At 33.4% G+C, this 13861-nt stretch overlaps 1 pseudogene; it reads right to left on the bottom strand.

Annotated features, from left to right (window-relative positions):
• Positions 1-9881: 9881 nt before the first annotated feature.
• LOC131162810 (xanthotoxin 5-hydroxylase CYP82C4-like) lies at positions 9882-11546 on the bottom strand (annotated as a pseudogene).
• Between the last annotated feature and the right edge of the window lie 2315 nt (positions 11547-13861).

The raw sequence follows: 13861 nt of genomic DNA, 5'->3' as shown, positions 1-13861 counted from the left end.
AGTTTTAACGTTAAAGCACATGCTCAAATTTTTATCCTCAACAAATTTCCATTTTCCATTTCCTCTTTTTGGTCAGAATAATTTTGCTTATAAAATTCTCCCCCTTTTGGCATCAGCAAAAAGGGCCAAGCTAAGTGGAAAACATTTTGACATTCAAAACAGACTGAGCAAAGAGAACTCCCCCTTTTTAAAATAATTTTTAAAGAAAACTCTCCCTCTTTTTAGTATGGATTATGAGCATAAAAATTTTAACTATTTTAAAGATATAGCTATTAAGCATACAAAACAATTTAACTGGTCATTTAAAAGATTAAACTGACATGTAAAACATGGTTAGACTAGAAATATACACAAACCACTGCAATTGAAGCATATCATAAGACCCATGGAAGATTTGAGTTAAAGGCACACGGCATATGATACCAAAAAGAAGGTTTGAGCATAAATATGATCTAACTAGTTCACATGCATTTCATGTAAGTCAATGAACCAGTTACGTAACACCCTTTTAAAAAAAAATTTCATGACATAAGATTTTAACACAAAAAGGCACAAGTCATGAACGCATTTAAGCACACAAACAAGGCATAAAACATATTCTATATAAGTTCAATTCTTGCTTTTATAAATGCATATATATATATATATATATATATATGTGTGTGTGTGTGTGTGTGTGTGTGTGTGTGTGTGTGTGTGTGTGTGTAAAAATATATCCCCTTAAAATTTTCAATAAAAAACTGAGGGCTATGCTTGCTGAAAAAGAAACTAATTTAAAGATCAAGCAAGCAATCTTTTTCTGGTTTGTCATTTAAGTGCAATCCATAGTATAATCAGAAAAACCAACCATATAGATCTCACAATGATTTAGACAAATTGGACCTAGATCATATGGCAAGACCAAAGACACTGTGGCAAGTCAAAAATATTTTCATTAATAATATTCAACAAAAGCATTATAGTTAAGCACAAGCCACAATGAATCCAAAAACCAAATCTAAGCCAGAAATGTTGTGAGCACAAGATAGAAAAATAATTTCTAGGTGTTCCCTCTATCAATTTGAATACGTGCTTAGATTCTTTTAACTACTTATACTGATATAATTTGTGAAAATTCATTAAAAGTCCAAACAGTATAAGTATTAATTTCAGATTTTACTGGATATGTGTTAGACGAATAAATTTCACTAGTAAAATGTTCCTAAACACACATGCGCTAACTATTAAGAACTAAGTCATGCATGGTGTTCATGTGTACCTGAAACAATCCATATCAAAGATATTCAGTAGAGACAGGATGTGATGTTCAAGGTGCCTAGAAAATCTTTGGACTCAAAAAGTAGAAACAATGAGTATATGAGTCCATGGGCCAGGAGAGTTATGATCCTTTTCTCAAGGATGGGGCTTAACCTCCCCAGTATAGTCTCAAGAATACAAAAGTGCATTAATGTTCAAGGATAGATTTCATTTAAGCACACTCAACACATGTTCATACTTCTAAATATTTCTTAGCATGCAGAAGATTATAGGCATTAAATTCATTTTTCTTAAAAGTGAGGCTTAAACTCCCCCTAAGTCATGCAATTGCTCATAGTTACATGGACTTAAGTATTATAACATGATTATTAACCATTTGGGTCAAACATGAAGTTCACATCCTAGGGATTAGGACCAAGTGGTGTCTATGAACTAGTTCCTCCTAGGTCCATAAAAATGTACATGTTTTTAGTTCAGCGCAAACCAATAGGATTCTATATGTACAAATCTATTTAATTATCTAGTAACCTAGGAAATGACATGAAGATTGTGCATGTTTTTCTGTTAAGCATATATCATTTAAAATTTAACGTGCACAAGCCGACAGTTCAGCATACACCTATAACTAAGGATGAAAATTGATATTCATTTATGATTCACTCATCCTTTCAAAAATATTTTAGCATGCATTATATTATTATCCTAATAAATTGGTTTCATTTATGGGAAAAATTCTACCGAAGTTTCGGCAGCATTTCGTCTATAAATTGAACATTTTCCATTTTTCCATGTACCTAAAACCTAATAGATTCACGTAATCAACAAATAATAATCCAGTTTAAGCACACGAAAACCTATTTCCACTACCAGCATGCAATTCTTATCAACTGCATCCGCCATGCAGGAGGCATTTTAGACTAAGCATACAATCAAGTAGTTCAATCAATATATCAAATAAAATATAAACCATCCATATGAAGATATAATCATCAGGCAAGTGATGGATAGTGGCATTCAGCTCAAAGTATATCAAATTTTAAAAAAATATCCACCCATCATAAAATATATTCATTTAGCACAAATGGATATTTGCATTCAACTCAACAACAAATCATCCAAAAAAATATAAGCACAATATAATAAAATGCATATTGGATGAATTTTGAAAAACAAGGCTGCTCCCCCTCATTTATGAAGCCAAAGAGTTTTATATTCAATTAAGTATCTAAGCATAACTGATATTTTCAAATAGGAGGATGAGCTTATGAATGTGTTTGAATATAATTAAGTGTTTAAGTTTCATGGTAAGTTTAGGGTAGCATGATATACAATACTATGATGGATTCCCTAAACCTCAATCTGTGTGATGGACAAAACATGCTATATTTAAGATTTTTAAATTTAGGCACATATAGCACCAAAAATCGTATAACAAGTAAAACATTGTTGTCCATTTGAATGTGATTTATTTAAACATGCTTATGAGATTAGAACTAAGAATTGATAGTTTTATATAAGCATGTTATAGCCAATATTATCAAGTAATATCCAGTCATAATGATGTATACACCTTAGGCCAAATGAATTGGATTTTTCACTAAAGTTCTCATACTGGCTTGATCTTCCTAAGGTTCATAGTATGATGATAGTGTATATTAAAATATAGAGTCTAAGCACAAAACACTATTTAAGCGTTCAGAACATTATGATCTCTTAAATATTTTATCCTAAAATCTTATGAGTATAAAAAGAATTCTTTTAAAGTACGCCTCATAAGATGGTATGCAATCATCACAAGATTCACATAGTAAGAATAAACATAAAACATACAACATGTGAATCAAGCATCAAATAAAGTAGAAGGAAGAAAATATATACCTTTCCAATTTACTCCTCCTTAGACATTAGAGTTCAGAATGGTGTTCATCTCTCTCATGGTTTTTCATACCACAAGTGGTTCCCAAAAGCCTTAGCACTAAAAGATCATAAACTATGTGAAGCATTAGTGACAAGGCACAACAAACAAAATATATATATGCATGGCATTCAAATGATATACATTTAAACAATGTCATGCACATTCAAATCATTTTCGAGTTTGGGAAACATTGCATTTTAAAATTATTTTCAAAGGGATATGAAAAACTTCAATAAACTTTTTCCAAAACCTCTAATCATTTGATTTTACAAAAATCATTTTCAACATTCAAACAGTAAAATCTATGCGATGAAAGCAAAGGAGGAGTTGCAAAGGGTTGACCCTCAAAATCGGGATACACCAAAAAATGAGTCATTGCAATCTTTATGCAAATAGCAATTAAGCTTATTGCAACCAATCTCTGATACCAATTGTTGGAATTGGTGTGATCCCAAGAGGGGGGTGAATTGGGGTTTCAATCATTTTTCGCTAATTTAAACAATTACGCCGATTCACCACATATCATATCTCATTCAATATAAAACGCGTGTATGTAAAATGATTAAGCTATTGGTTCATGCATACACATGTATCTCATTCAATGTAAATGTGTGCATGCAACTAAATGTAACAGTAAATAAACAGGCACACACATACTGAATTTAAAGTGCAGTAATTTAAATGAGATAGGGAGAAAGCGACACAAGATTTGTTATTGAGGTTCGACCAAAACCAGCTTACGTCTCCGCCTTAAGCATACCCCCCAAGAATTCCACTAAACCTGCTTACTTAACCAGGCAGAGCAAAAGCCTTTTACATCCTCTCCTTACGGGACGAGGAAAACCCCAACTCAATTACTAGGCTGAGCCGAACTAGTCTCACTTACAGGGCTGAAACTCCCCAGTTCAATTTCGGGTTATATTGAATTGGTCTCATTTATGGGGCTGAGACTCCCCAATTCAATTCCAGGCTGAACCCAACCGTACATGGAAGATATTTTTGTACATGAAAATGCTTCTAAAAATACAAGCTAAGATGTAAATGTTTAAACTCAAATAAATGCACTCTAATATGATATGCAATAATGCTCAGTAGAGTAAGGTTGCTTATCTAAATAGTGTTTTGCATTCTTTGAAAAGAATGTATATAATAAAGAGCTTCAAAGATTTAAACCCTACAAAATATTTTCTCCAAATAATATTTTTCAAGAACGAACAGGAGAACCTAGGGTTTTAGTTTCAAATAAGTTTGCACAATAAAACAAAATACGAGCATTTTAAAACTATATGTGCAAATCAAAATGAATGCCCAAACTAAAATGTTCTCTTCAAAACATTTTTCAAAATAATGAGTGGAAGAGAATGGAGAGCATAAAAGATAACCCCATAAAATATTTTGCAATAAAAACAAGTTTTGGGAGAACTTTGATTAGGATAAAAATTAAAGAGAAAATGTACTAATCAAAGTTACTAATCTTGGCTTATGAAGGGGTATATATAGACTTCAGGGAAATTTTTTACCGTTGAGGACACGCTGGGAATTTTGAAAAATATTAATTAAAAAAGTTAATGACTTTTAAGCCCTTAAAAATTTCCAACCATAGAACTTTCTGGTGGCTGAACTTTAGTTTGGCCGCCCGAATAGACTTAGTGAAAAAAGCCATTTTAAGGAGTTTGGTCGATCGAGTCTGTGTTCGGGTAGGCAGAACAAAAGTCAGAAACATTTGGCACACGGTTTGGGTGCTCGGCTCAAAGTTTGGTTAGCCAAACTGACCAATTCGGTCGCTCGAGCCTATTTTGAACGTAATCGTTCGGGCACCTAGGTTGTTGAAAAGGAACCTGATACAAGCTCGAGTGCCCGAGGGAGATACGCTCAAAAGTGGTTCGGGTGCCTAAACACCCAGTTAACATGTTGACTTGTTCGGTCGCCCGAGCCGTTTTACACAACTTGGGTTTGGTCGCTCGAACCCTCTCAACACTTTCAATTAAGTTTAATTTTTAGCCAATTTAATTCCCTAGATATAATAAGTGATGTTGGGCACTTTTTAGTACATATGTCTTGGGACCTAAGGTCTTTTCAAGTACGCCCAAAACCTGGCGTTAGTCAATCGAAGGGTGCCCTAAGGCCATTCGGTCCCTATGGTCAATCTACGACATTTCTGAGCATTCAAAACATATCATGCTGATGCATGCAATATTACAGACCAGAGATATAAAAATTAAATGCAATACAAATTGAAATCAAAATGTCTTCTTCTCTTACTCTTCATTTTTAATAGAATTCATGAGGAGTGTGTGAGCTTTATGTCCCTACTGGTTTTCATTTTGCAGTATCTTATGTTCGTGCTGAAATGATAACATGTTCAAACACTAAATGCACACATAAGATACTGATGGTTTGTCAGCATCAAAACAGAGATTGGAGTCAAAAAGCCAACATTATTCATCTCAGTAAGAATTCAACCATTCTTGGTAAATCAAAGCATATTGATGTGAGATATAATTGGATTCAAGATGTTTTAGATTTTAAGTTGCTTGAATTTGTGAAGATCCACACTAATAAGAATGCTACTGATTTGATGACAAAGGTTGTGCCTCGTGTGAAGCTTGAGTTGTGTGCCGAGGCAGCCGTATCAAAATTATAGCCCACATAAGTAAATAATTAAAGAAAAAGGAAGCCCATTAGGGCAATTAAAGGAGGCTGGAGTGTGGAGCGCCACAAAAATGAAAAAAAAAAAAAGTATGTGCAGCAGTGTGTAAGGGAGTAGTAGTGTGTTGTGCAGTCTTTATCAACTCGACGATCAGAAGGTCTTTTGTGATCCGATTTTGCTAAAATTTGGAGAGCACGCTCGGGATTTGTCAACCTTCGATTTGGATGGTGGAGATCTATTTCAAAGTTTTGGAGGACCTAATTTTGCAGTACTGGCAGTAACTGCATTTGGGTGACTTCTTTCCACTCATTCTTATTTTATCGCGATTCTTTTAGGAATCTTTTTTGCTCTTTTTTTGTGAACATTTTTTTGGTGATTGTATTGTTGTAATTTTTGCCTCTATTATAGTGAAAATTTTATTAGATCTCATAGGCCCCTTAATTTAATATAGGACCCTAGGCAAAAGATTTAATTAGGGACCCTTAATATTTTGTTTAATTTTTATTTTTATTTAAAATTAATTTTTCTAACTTTTTGAGATGCCCTTCACATTAGAGGGATTTTCTACGTTAAAAATCGTGGTGTTCCTATTGTGGTGTGTGATTTATTATTATTGCTAGTTGGTTATTTTTGCTCATCACATATTTAATTTTTGGGAAAAATTTATCTGCTATGCTAGTTGTCTAGTTACTTTCCCAACACTAAGAACTAACTGTTTGAAAAAAAAAAAAAAGGAAAAGTGTGTGCATGAGAAAGAAAAATGATTATGAGAATAAAATGTGCATGAATATAACTTTATTTTACTTCATCATTAAACAAACTAAGGTCTTGTGTGTGTGTGTGTGTGTGTGTACGTGTACGTGCTAGGGATTCTATGATTCTATTCCTATCCTTGCACCTTTAATGCTGGTATAACAAGCCCATTTCTACTTGCATATTTACATATCCTCAAATTTCCACTCTAAGAACTAACTGTTTGACAAAAAAAAAAAAAAAAAAAACAGAAGAGGGAAAGTGTGCACATAAGAGAGAAATATGATTATGAGAATAAAATGTGCATAAATATTGTCGCGACATCCCAGACCCGCCAGAGACCACTTTGGCAAATGGGTGCGGCTACGAATTGGGAAAAATGGATGTGAATTTTGAAAAAGATATTTTCGTGAAAAGCAATGTGTGATGAAGTCGCTACTAACCTTTTGGCGCGCGGTTAGAACACTTGATTGCTACCCCGTTAGGGGTAGAATCGGTCTGCGTCACCAGAGTCGAGTTCGGGAGTACAGTTACGCTAAGAGAAGGTATTAGCACCCCCCTACGCGCTCGTTCTTATGAACGGTACCATATTAATCAAAAATCATCTCAAAATAAATTTAATAAGTCTTCAAAATTACTCCCTCACAAAAATCAAAGCAAATGCACAAAATGAATACTATATAGATATTCCCTCATAACCGGGGAATCCAATACTCCGAGAAGTCCATGCCCTTTGTTGCAATCATTGAGATGGAAAATCGAGAAAATAGAATACAAAATACGCTCCTAAGATTTTGAAATCTATAAGTTTTCTAAATATGAATATAGTATTCCGAAAGGTTTTCGGACTCCTTCGGGATGAAAACAGACCTCAAAAATATTTTTTGTAGTTTTTCTAAGACTTTTCTGGATTTTTGTGATTTTTCAAGCGCAAAGACGTGTTTTTTGAAATTTCTGTTTTTTTGGTGATTTTTCAATATCTTTCCCAAAGTAATTAAATAACAAAAAGGGAATTAAGGAAAAATCAGCAAAATTTTTTTTAAAAAAAGATGGGAAATAAAATGGAAGGTTAAACCGATTTCATACTGGTTTAGAAGACCCAACCGGCACGGGAAAGAACTAGTCCAAGAAGGGTTGACCCGTTTTAGACCCGGTCAAGGCCAAAATCAACACACGGTGCCTATGGGGCGCATGAGTTAGCGTATGTTCATGGAATGCGTGAAAAACGTGTGTGCATGGAATGTGAAAAATGTGTGTGCATGGGTGCGTGTTGCATGCATGGTTGCATGGCACGTGTGAGTTTTAGTGTGTGTGGGTGATTTTAAATTGGTGGGTTAGTGGTGTGTGTGTCTGAGTGTGTGTGGGTGATTTTAAATTGATGGTGATTTTAAATTGGTGGGTTAGTGGTGTGTGTGTTAGTGTGTGTGGGTGAGACAGTGGGTGTTGGTGTGTTGTGGTGTGTGTATGTAGCAGTGAGTGGTGCGTGCTTTACTGCGTGAAACGGTGTGTGTAAATAGTGTGGTTTTTTGTGTTTGCAGGTTGTGCACGTCAGTGGGTGAGTGCTGTGTGTGTAATTTAGTGTGTGTAACAGTGATGCTATGTTAGTTGGTGTGTGAGTGAGTTCCAATAACCAACATGTGCATGTGTCTGTGTTAGTGATGCTGTTAGTGCCTGGGTATATGAGTGTGTGCGCGTTGTGCCTAGGTCATCTCCTCAAACACTCCGCTCGCACTAGGAGGGCTCAAACACCTGCCGTACATGTCAATAAGCGAATTGCTCACTGCCAGTGATGATTGGCATCCAGAAACAATGACCTGTGCGTGAATTTCCCTTCCTCAGGAAAACTTGCGCGCACCCGCAGAAGCACTCAGAGTGGCGGTGCATGAGAAGTGATCGGGCTTCACGTTGGAGATTCGCATACAGTGGAACAAAGAGAGCGCTTGTTGGTGGAGACCCAGGCGAGAGTAGCCAGTGAGCATTGCGTTCCAAGCAACCGTGTCTTTGTGCGGCAATTCATCGAACAGCTTCCGCGCACATGCGATGCATCCCGATCCTGAGAGAACTGTAATTTTATGTGTGATATGGAACAAGAGCGGATGCATTTGCATAACATTTTAACGTTAAATTTTTTATGTGATATGTAATTTTTGCGATGCATTTGGGCAGTGTTGCTTTTCCCTTCTTCTTTTTATTTTTAGAACTACTTATATATTTATTTTTGTTGTCCCATTTTGTTTTTTCAAAGTAAAGTTTTAGGTTTTAAAAATAATACTTGATTCCCAACGACCCAAACTCCAAAAATAATTACTCAATAAAATACTCGATTTTAAAATCAAAAGACATAGTTTAAAATTCAAAAATCCTAAAAACTCAATTTAAAATTTAAAAATTCCATTCCATAAATTTGAAAGACTTAGCTTAAAAATTCAAAGACTTAAAAAAAAAAAATTGAACCACTCAATCTAAAATTAAAAGACTCAACCTAAAAATTCCAAGACTCGATTTAAGATTAATAGGCCCTTAATTAAAAACTCAAATTTTAAATTAAAAGACTCGATTTAAAAACTTAAAAGGACTCTATTTTAAAAATATCCTGAAATCATTTTTGAAAATAACCGGGACTCGATTTTTTAAACAGAACTCCAATTTAAAACAGGACTCGATTTGAAAACTCGGGACTCAAGGACTTAATTTAAAACACTTGGGGTTGATTTAAAAACATCGGGACTCAATTTAAAATACCGGGATTCAATTAAGAATACCGGGACTTTCAAACAGGGTCCTTCAATTTTCGAAATTTGAAGTCAACTTTTATTACACCAGATTTTCTCGAAAATAACCTGATTAAAATTAGGGTATCGACAAATATATCTTTATTTTAGCTGTGGAAGGGCTAAAGTTAAAGCATAAGTCACTTCATCATTAAACAAATGAAAGTCTTATATATATCTGTGTGTGTGTGTCGAGGGACTACTTGTGAAAAGCGTTAGGAAATTGGATCATCAAATAATTGGTCTAATAGAACTTTGGAAAAACAAAAGTAAACAAAAAGGAGTTTGCACGTATTATAAACTTTTAACTCAGTACACTTGCAGTCATTTTTCTTAATTTTCTTACTTCTATATCATTACATCAACATTGTTTTTTTTTATTCAAAGAAAAATTTAAATCGTATTGAGAACATTAATTTGGAATGTTCAATTTGAATTTATGAAAAATTTATAAAAATTAAATATAATTTCATATTACGCTTTATTTAAATTGATTCAAATCAAAATTATCTCAAAGCTAAAATATTAAACACTAAGCAAGCGATTGGAGACCTGAAATTTTCTCACAGACTCTTATCACACCAACTGGCAAATTACCTTTCACATATAGGTGAGAAGGCAGGCGAGGTGAGAGGAGGACTTCCAGCGGTGTTGCCTTAGCTATGGTTTGCCCAAAGCGCTCCCCCATGTCAACTGGGCCACTATCTGGAGTCGCAATCTCAAACCTATGTAGCAAATTGAATAGTGTAAAATGCATAACCTGAAGAGCAAAAGAAACTCCAGGGCACATTCTTCTGCCGCTACCGAACGGGATCAACTCCAAATGCTGCCCCTTCACATCCACATCCTTGTGGGTTGTCAAAAATCTCTCCGGTCGAAACTCGTTTGGATTGGGCTACACTTGCGAGTCTCGGTGAACCTTCCATAGGTTCACCACCAGGCGTGTGCCGGCAGGGACATGGTGGTCACCGACGATGCAATCTTCTATGGATTCGTGAGGTGCTCCTAGAGGCGCGGCAGGGTAAAGGTGCAGAGTCTCCTTGATGATAGCTTGGATGTATACCAAGTGTTTGATATGAGTTCCCTGTAGTTGTTGCTGTCTCCCAACCTAGGCGTCCAATTCTTGTTGGGCTTTCTTTAGAGTGTGGGGATTGTTGAGGAGCAAGCAAATAGCCCATTCCAGCGTCACAGTTGAGGTGTCGGAACCCCCCAACACGAGAGCCTACAGTCAATTATGTATACCATAGACAAGACACTTGTAGTATTTGATAATGGAATCAACTCTTACTATTGGAATCAAAATAGTAATGCTTAATCTTATTCAAATGATTCCTCCTCTTAGGTACCTTTTCATTTTGATTCCAAACTTTTACTGTAAAATCAAAATAATATTTTATAACAAAATATAATACTTTTAAAATAAATACAAGAAAATAATAAAATACTATTTAATAACATAATATAATGCTATGGGTTTTATTATTTTATTCTTTTATATTAAATAATAAATTATGTTACATTGTCATAACATATGATATTTTTATTAATTAAATACATATTAAAATATAATACTTATAAAATATAAGATAAAATATAATATTAATAATGTTATTAAAACAAAATAATAATAATAATAATAATAATAATAATAATAATAATAATAATACGTAAAGTATAATCTAGTAAATGATTATCAAATTTATTTTATTGTAACAAATTATTTATTATATAATAATAAAATAATATTATATAATAATTATATTTATAATATTATTATTACACACTAACTAGACTCATTTATGATTCCTATGTTTATATATACAAACTATTATAATGTAATTTCGATTTCGATGTTGCTGTTGAGCTGAGAGAGAAATATGACATTCTGTTTACAATTCAGTAACTTTTGATTTTGATTCCAATTGTGAACCAAATCTTACCTTGGTGAGAGGGGTTCTATTATGGGACTCAGCATATATATATATTTAATCCATATATATAGTGGCCGATCACCGGCCACGCTCCGGCGGCTTCGGGGGCTGCTATTTTTTGGCCGACTGACTTCTTTCGGAAAACTTGTAGAAACCCATAACAGGGAATAGAGGAAGAGAAGAACAGCGAAGGCGGAAGAAGCGTAAGCAGCGGAGGAGGAAGGGAGAAGGAAAAACTCCATGCCTGCCTGCAGTTTTCCTTTCATTGGCGTCCTGAATGAAATGAATTACTTGGGGTTTCTAAGTTGCTGACTACTTGTTGCGAGAAGCAAACAGGTCCTCTGTCCTAGCAAGGTTCTCCATTTTTATTAATTTATACATTTTAATCTTTTTCAAGGATGCAATCTATGCATTTGCCACTACTTAGAGATAATGTTGAATTAACAATGTTGAGTGACGGATAAGTTTTGCTCCCGCATTAGAATTTTGGGCATCTCTTTGTTTTTTTTCTTAACTCTTTTTTTGGCTGTCTTTTTATTCTCCTTAGGATTAGGGTGGTGAGTGAAGGCGACCTAGCCAACATTTCTATTATTTTTTCCTTTTTATTTTTGTTGCCTTTGAGCCCACGCTGGTAGTGAGTCGAGGGCCCAACAAAAGCCCACTTGCATGCAGTCCCCACACCCCGGCCCACCAAAAAAAAAGCCTATAGTATCTTTTAAGCTTAGCCACCCTGAATCATGAAACGAGCACTCCCCAACTACAAGGCTTCTTTGACCAATTGAACTCTCAATGAGACACGTTCAGTTAGACCTATGGGTGTGTTTGTCTTTTGAGATTGGACTAGATTGAAAGGTTATAGTAATTGCTCTAATTTGTGTTCGGCAACAAAATAATATTTGAAAGCATTTTTCAGAACTTCAAATTAGATTTATTCAAATTTGATAAAAACTTAATATAATTTTATAATTTTTTTTTTTTCTAAATTTATACAAATCCAAATTCAGTACTCTTAGATATAATTTTGTTCACAAAGAGCACTAAATAATATATGGTTAAAATACATGTTAATTGAAGAAAATTTTAACTTATTTGTTCCATTCTTTCATATTTAAGATAATAATTTGACTTGTGCAATTCGCAAAAACAAAAACTATATATGACTGGTAACCATGCATCTTATTAAGTTTAACCTGTTGCAAGGGTTTAAGCAATTTTAAATAATTTTACTTGTAAGAAATACCCATCTATCTTATTAAGTTCTATACTACTTTATAATTATGTTATAAGTGTCAACAAACTTGGATTTACGTTAAATGCTCATTATTTGTAATAGACGGGTGCACCCAATTATAATTTTTGTATATATAGTGAAAGTGGAGTATTGTTGCTAATTATTCAACATATCAAGTTAATCATAAGGAAATCAATCATAATAATGCGATAGTGCTCTACCTAATGCTGGGTAAGTACCTATCTTTCTAGGCGATCTTTGTTATTAAAAATTATAAGGCATTCGACTATATATTTATCAACTCAGAATGATCAACTCGGGTACACATTATAATCTAAGAGAGCCAAAAATAGATCGAGTACCCATTCCACAGAAGTTCGTGTATGAATCACACTCTTAATTATATTATAGAAAGGCACCTTTAGCACCGAGGTACGTAAAAGCACCCCTTCAATGTGGGATTCAAGCATTTTAGGTCGCACAAATTTATTTCTTAACCTACTAACACCCCAGCGAGCATAGAAACCACAAGAAAAATAGGTTTGTGAAAACAAAAAAATATTTTGTTAATAAGCAAAATATGAGTTTTTTCCCGTTTTATTCTTTTTTTTTAAAATATATTAAATAATACCTTTTCTGGGAAAATATTTCTCGGAATAACCCTAACGTAATCTCGCTACTTCAAGTAGAGAGATTTAAGCAAATCTCGCTATTTGAAGTCGCGAGATTTGCCACGTGTCATTCCAAAAAAAAAAATATATATTATTTAATGTATTTTTAAAAAAAATGATAAATCGAAAAAAAAAATTTTCTACATATAAATTTTATTTTAAGAAAACACTTGCGTCTCTCCCCTTTTTATATTTATTATTTTAAGAAATAATAATAATAATTTATGAAGATTTATTCAACTTTTAAAATACAAAATCATTTATAAAATTATTATATACTATATATATTACACTATTTTAAAATTTTCTAAAATATCCATATAATTATCTGTAATTCTTACCTTGTGTGCATTGCTTTTGTTCTTTAATTTTTAAAAAAAATTAAAAGAATTTATTGCATAATAAATTGAAAATTTGAACTTTATTTAAATTACCAATTTCAATTGTACCTGAAATTAATATATATTGACACAACAAAAAAAATTACTTTAATATTTCTTCAATATAAGATTTTTTATCAATATCAATATCAAATAAGAAAAATATTTATTATTAACACTGCAAAGTTACGAACAGTAATTTTAATATTTATTCAATACCATATTTTTTTGTGATAAACCGCTTCTTCACTGTACAAAAATGACTATAAAAAAATAAAAATGATGTCATAGTTTAAATT

The sequence above is a fragment of the Malania oleifera genome, chromosome 8, assembly GCF_029873635.1.
Source record: "Malania oleifera isolate guangnan ecotype guangnan chromosome 8, ASM2987363v1, whole genome shotgun sequence".
Taxonomy (NCBI): Eukaryota; Viridiplantae; Streptophyta; class Magnoliopsida; order Santalales; family Ximeniaceae; genus Malania; species Malania oleifera.
This window is presented reverse-complemented; position numbering and strand designations above follow the sequence as displayed.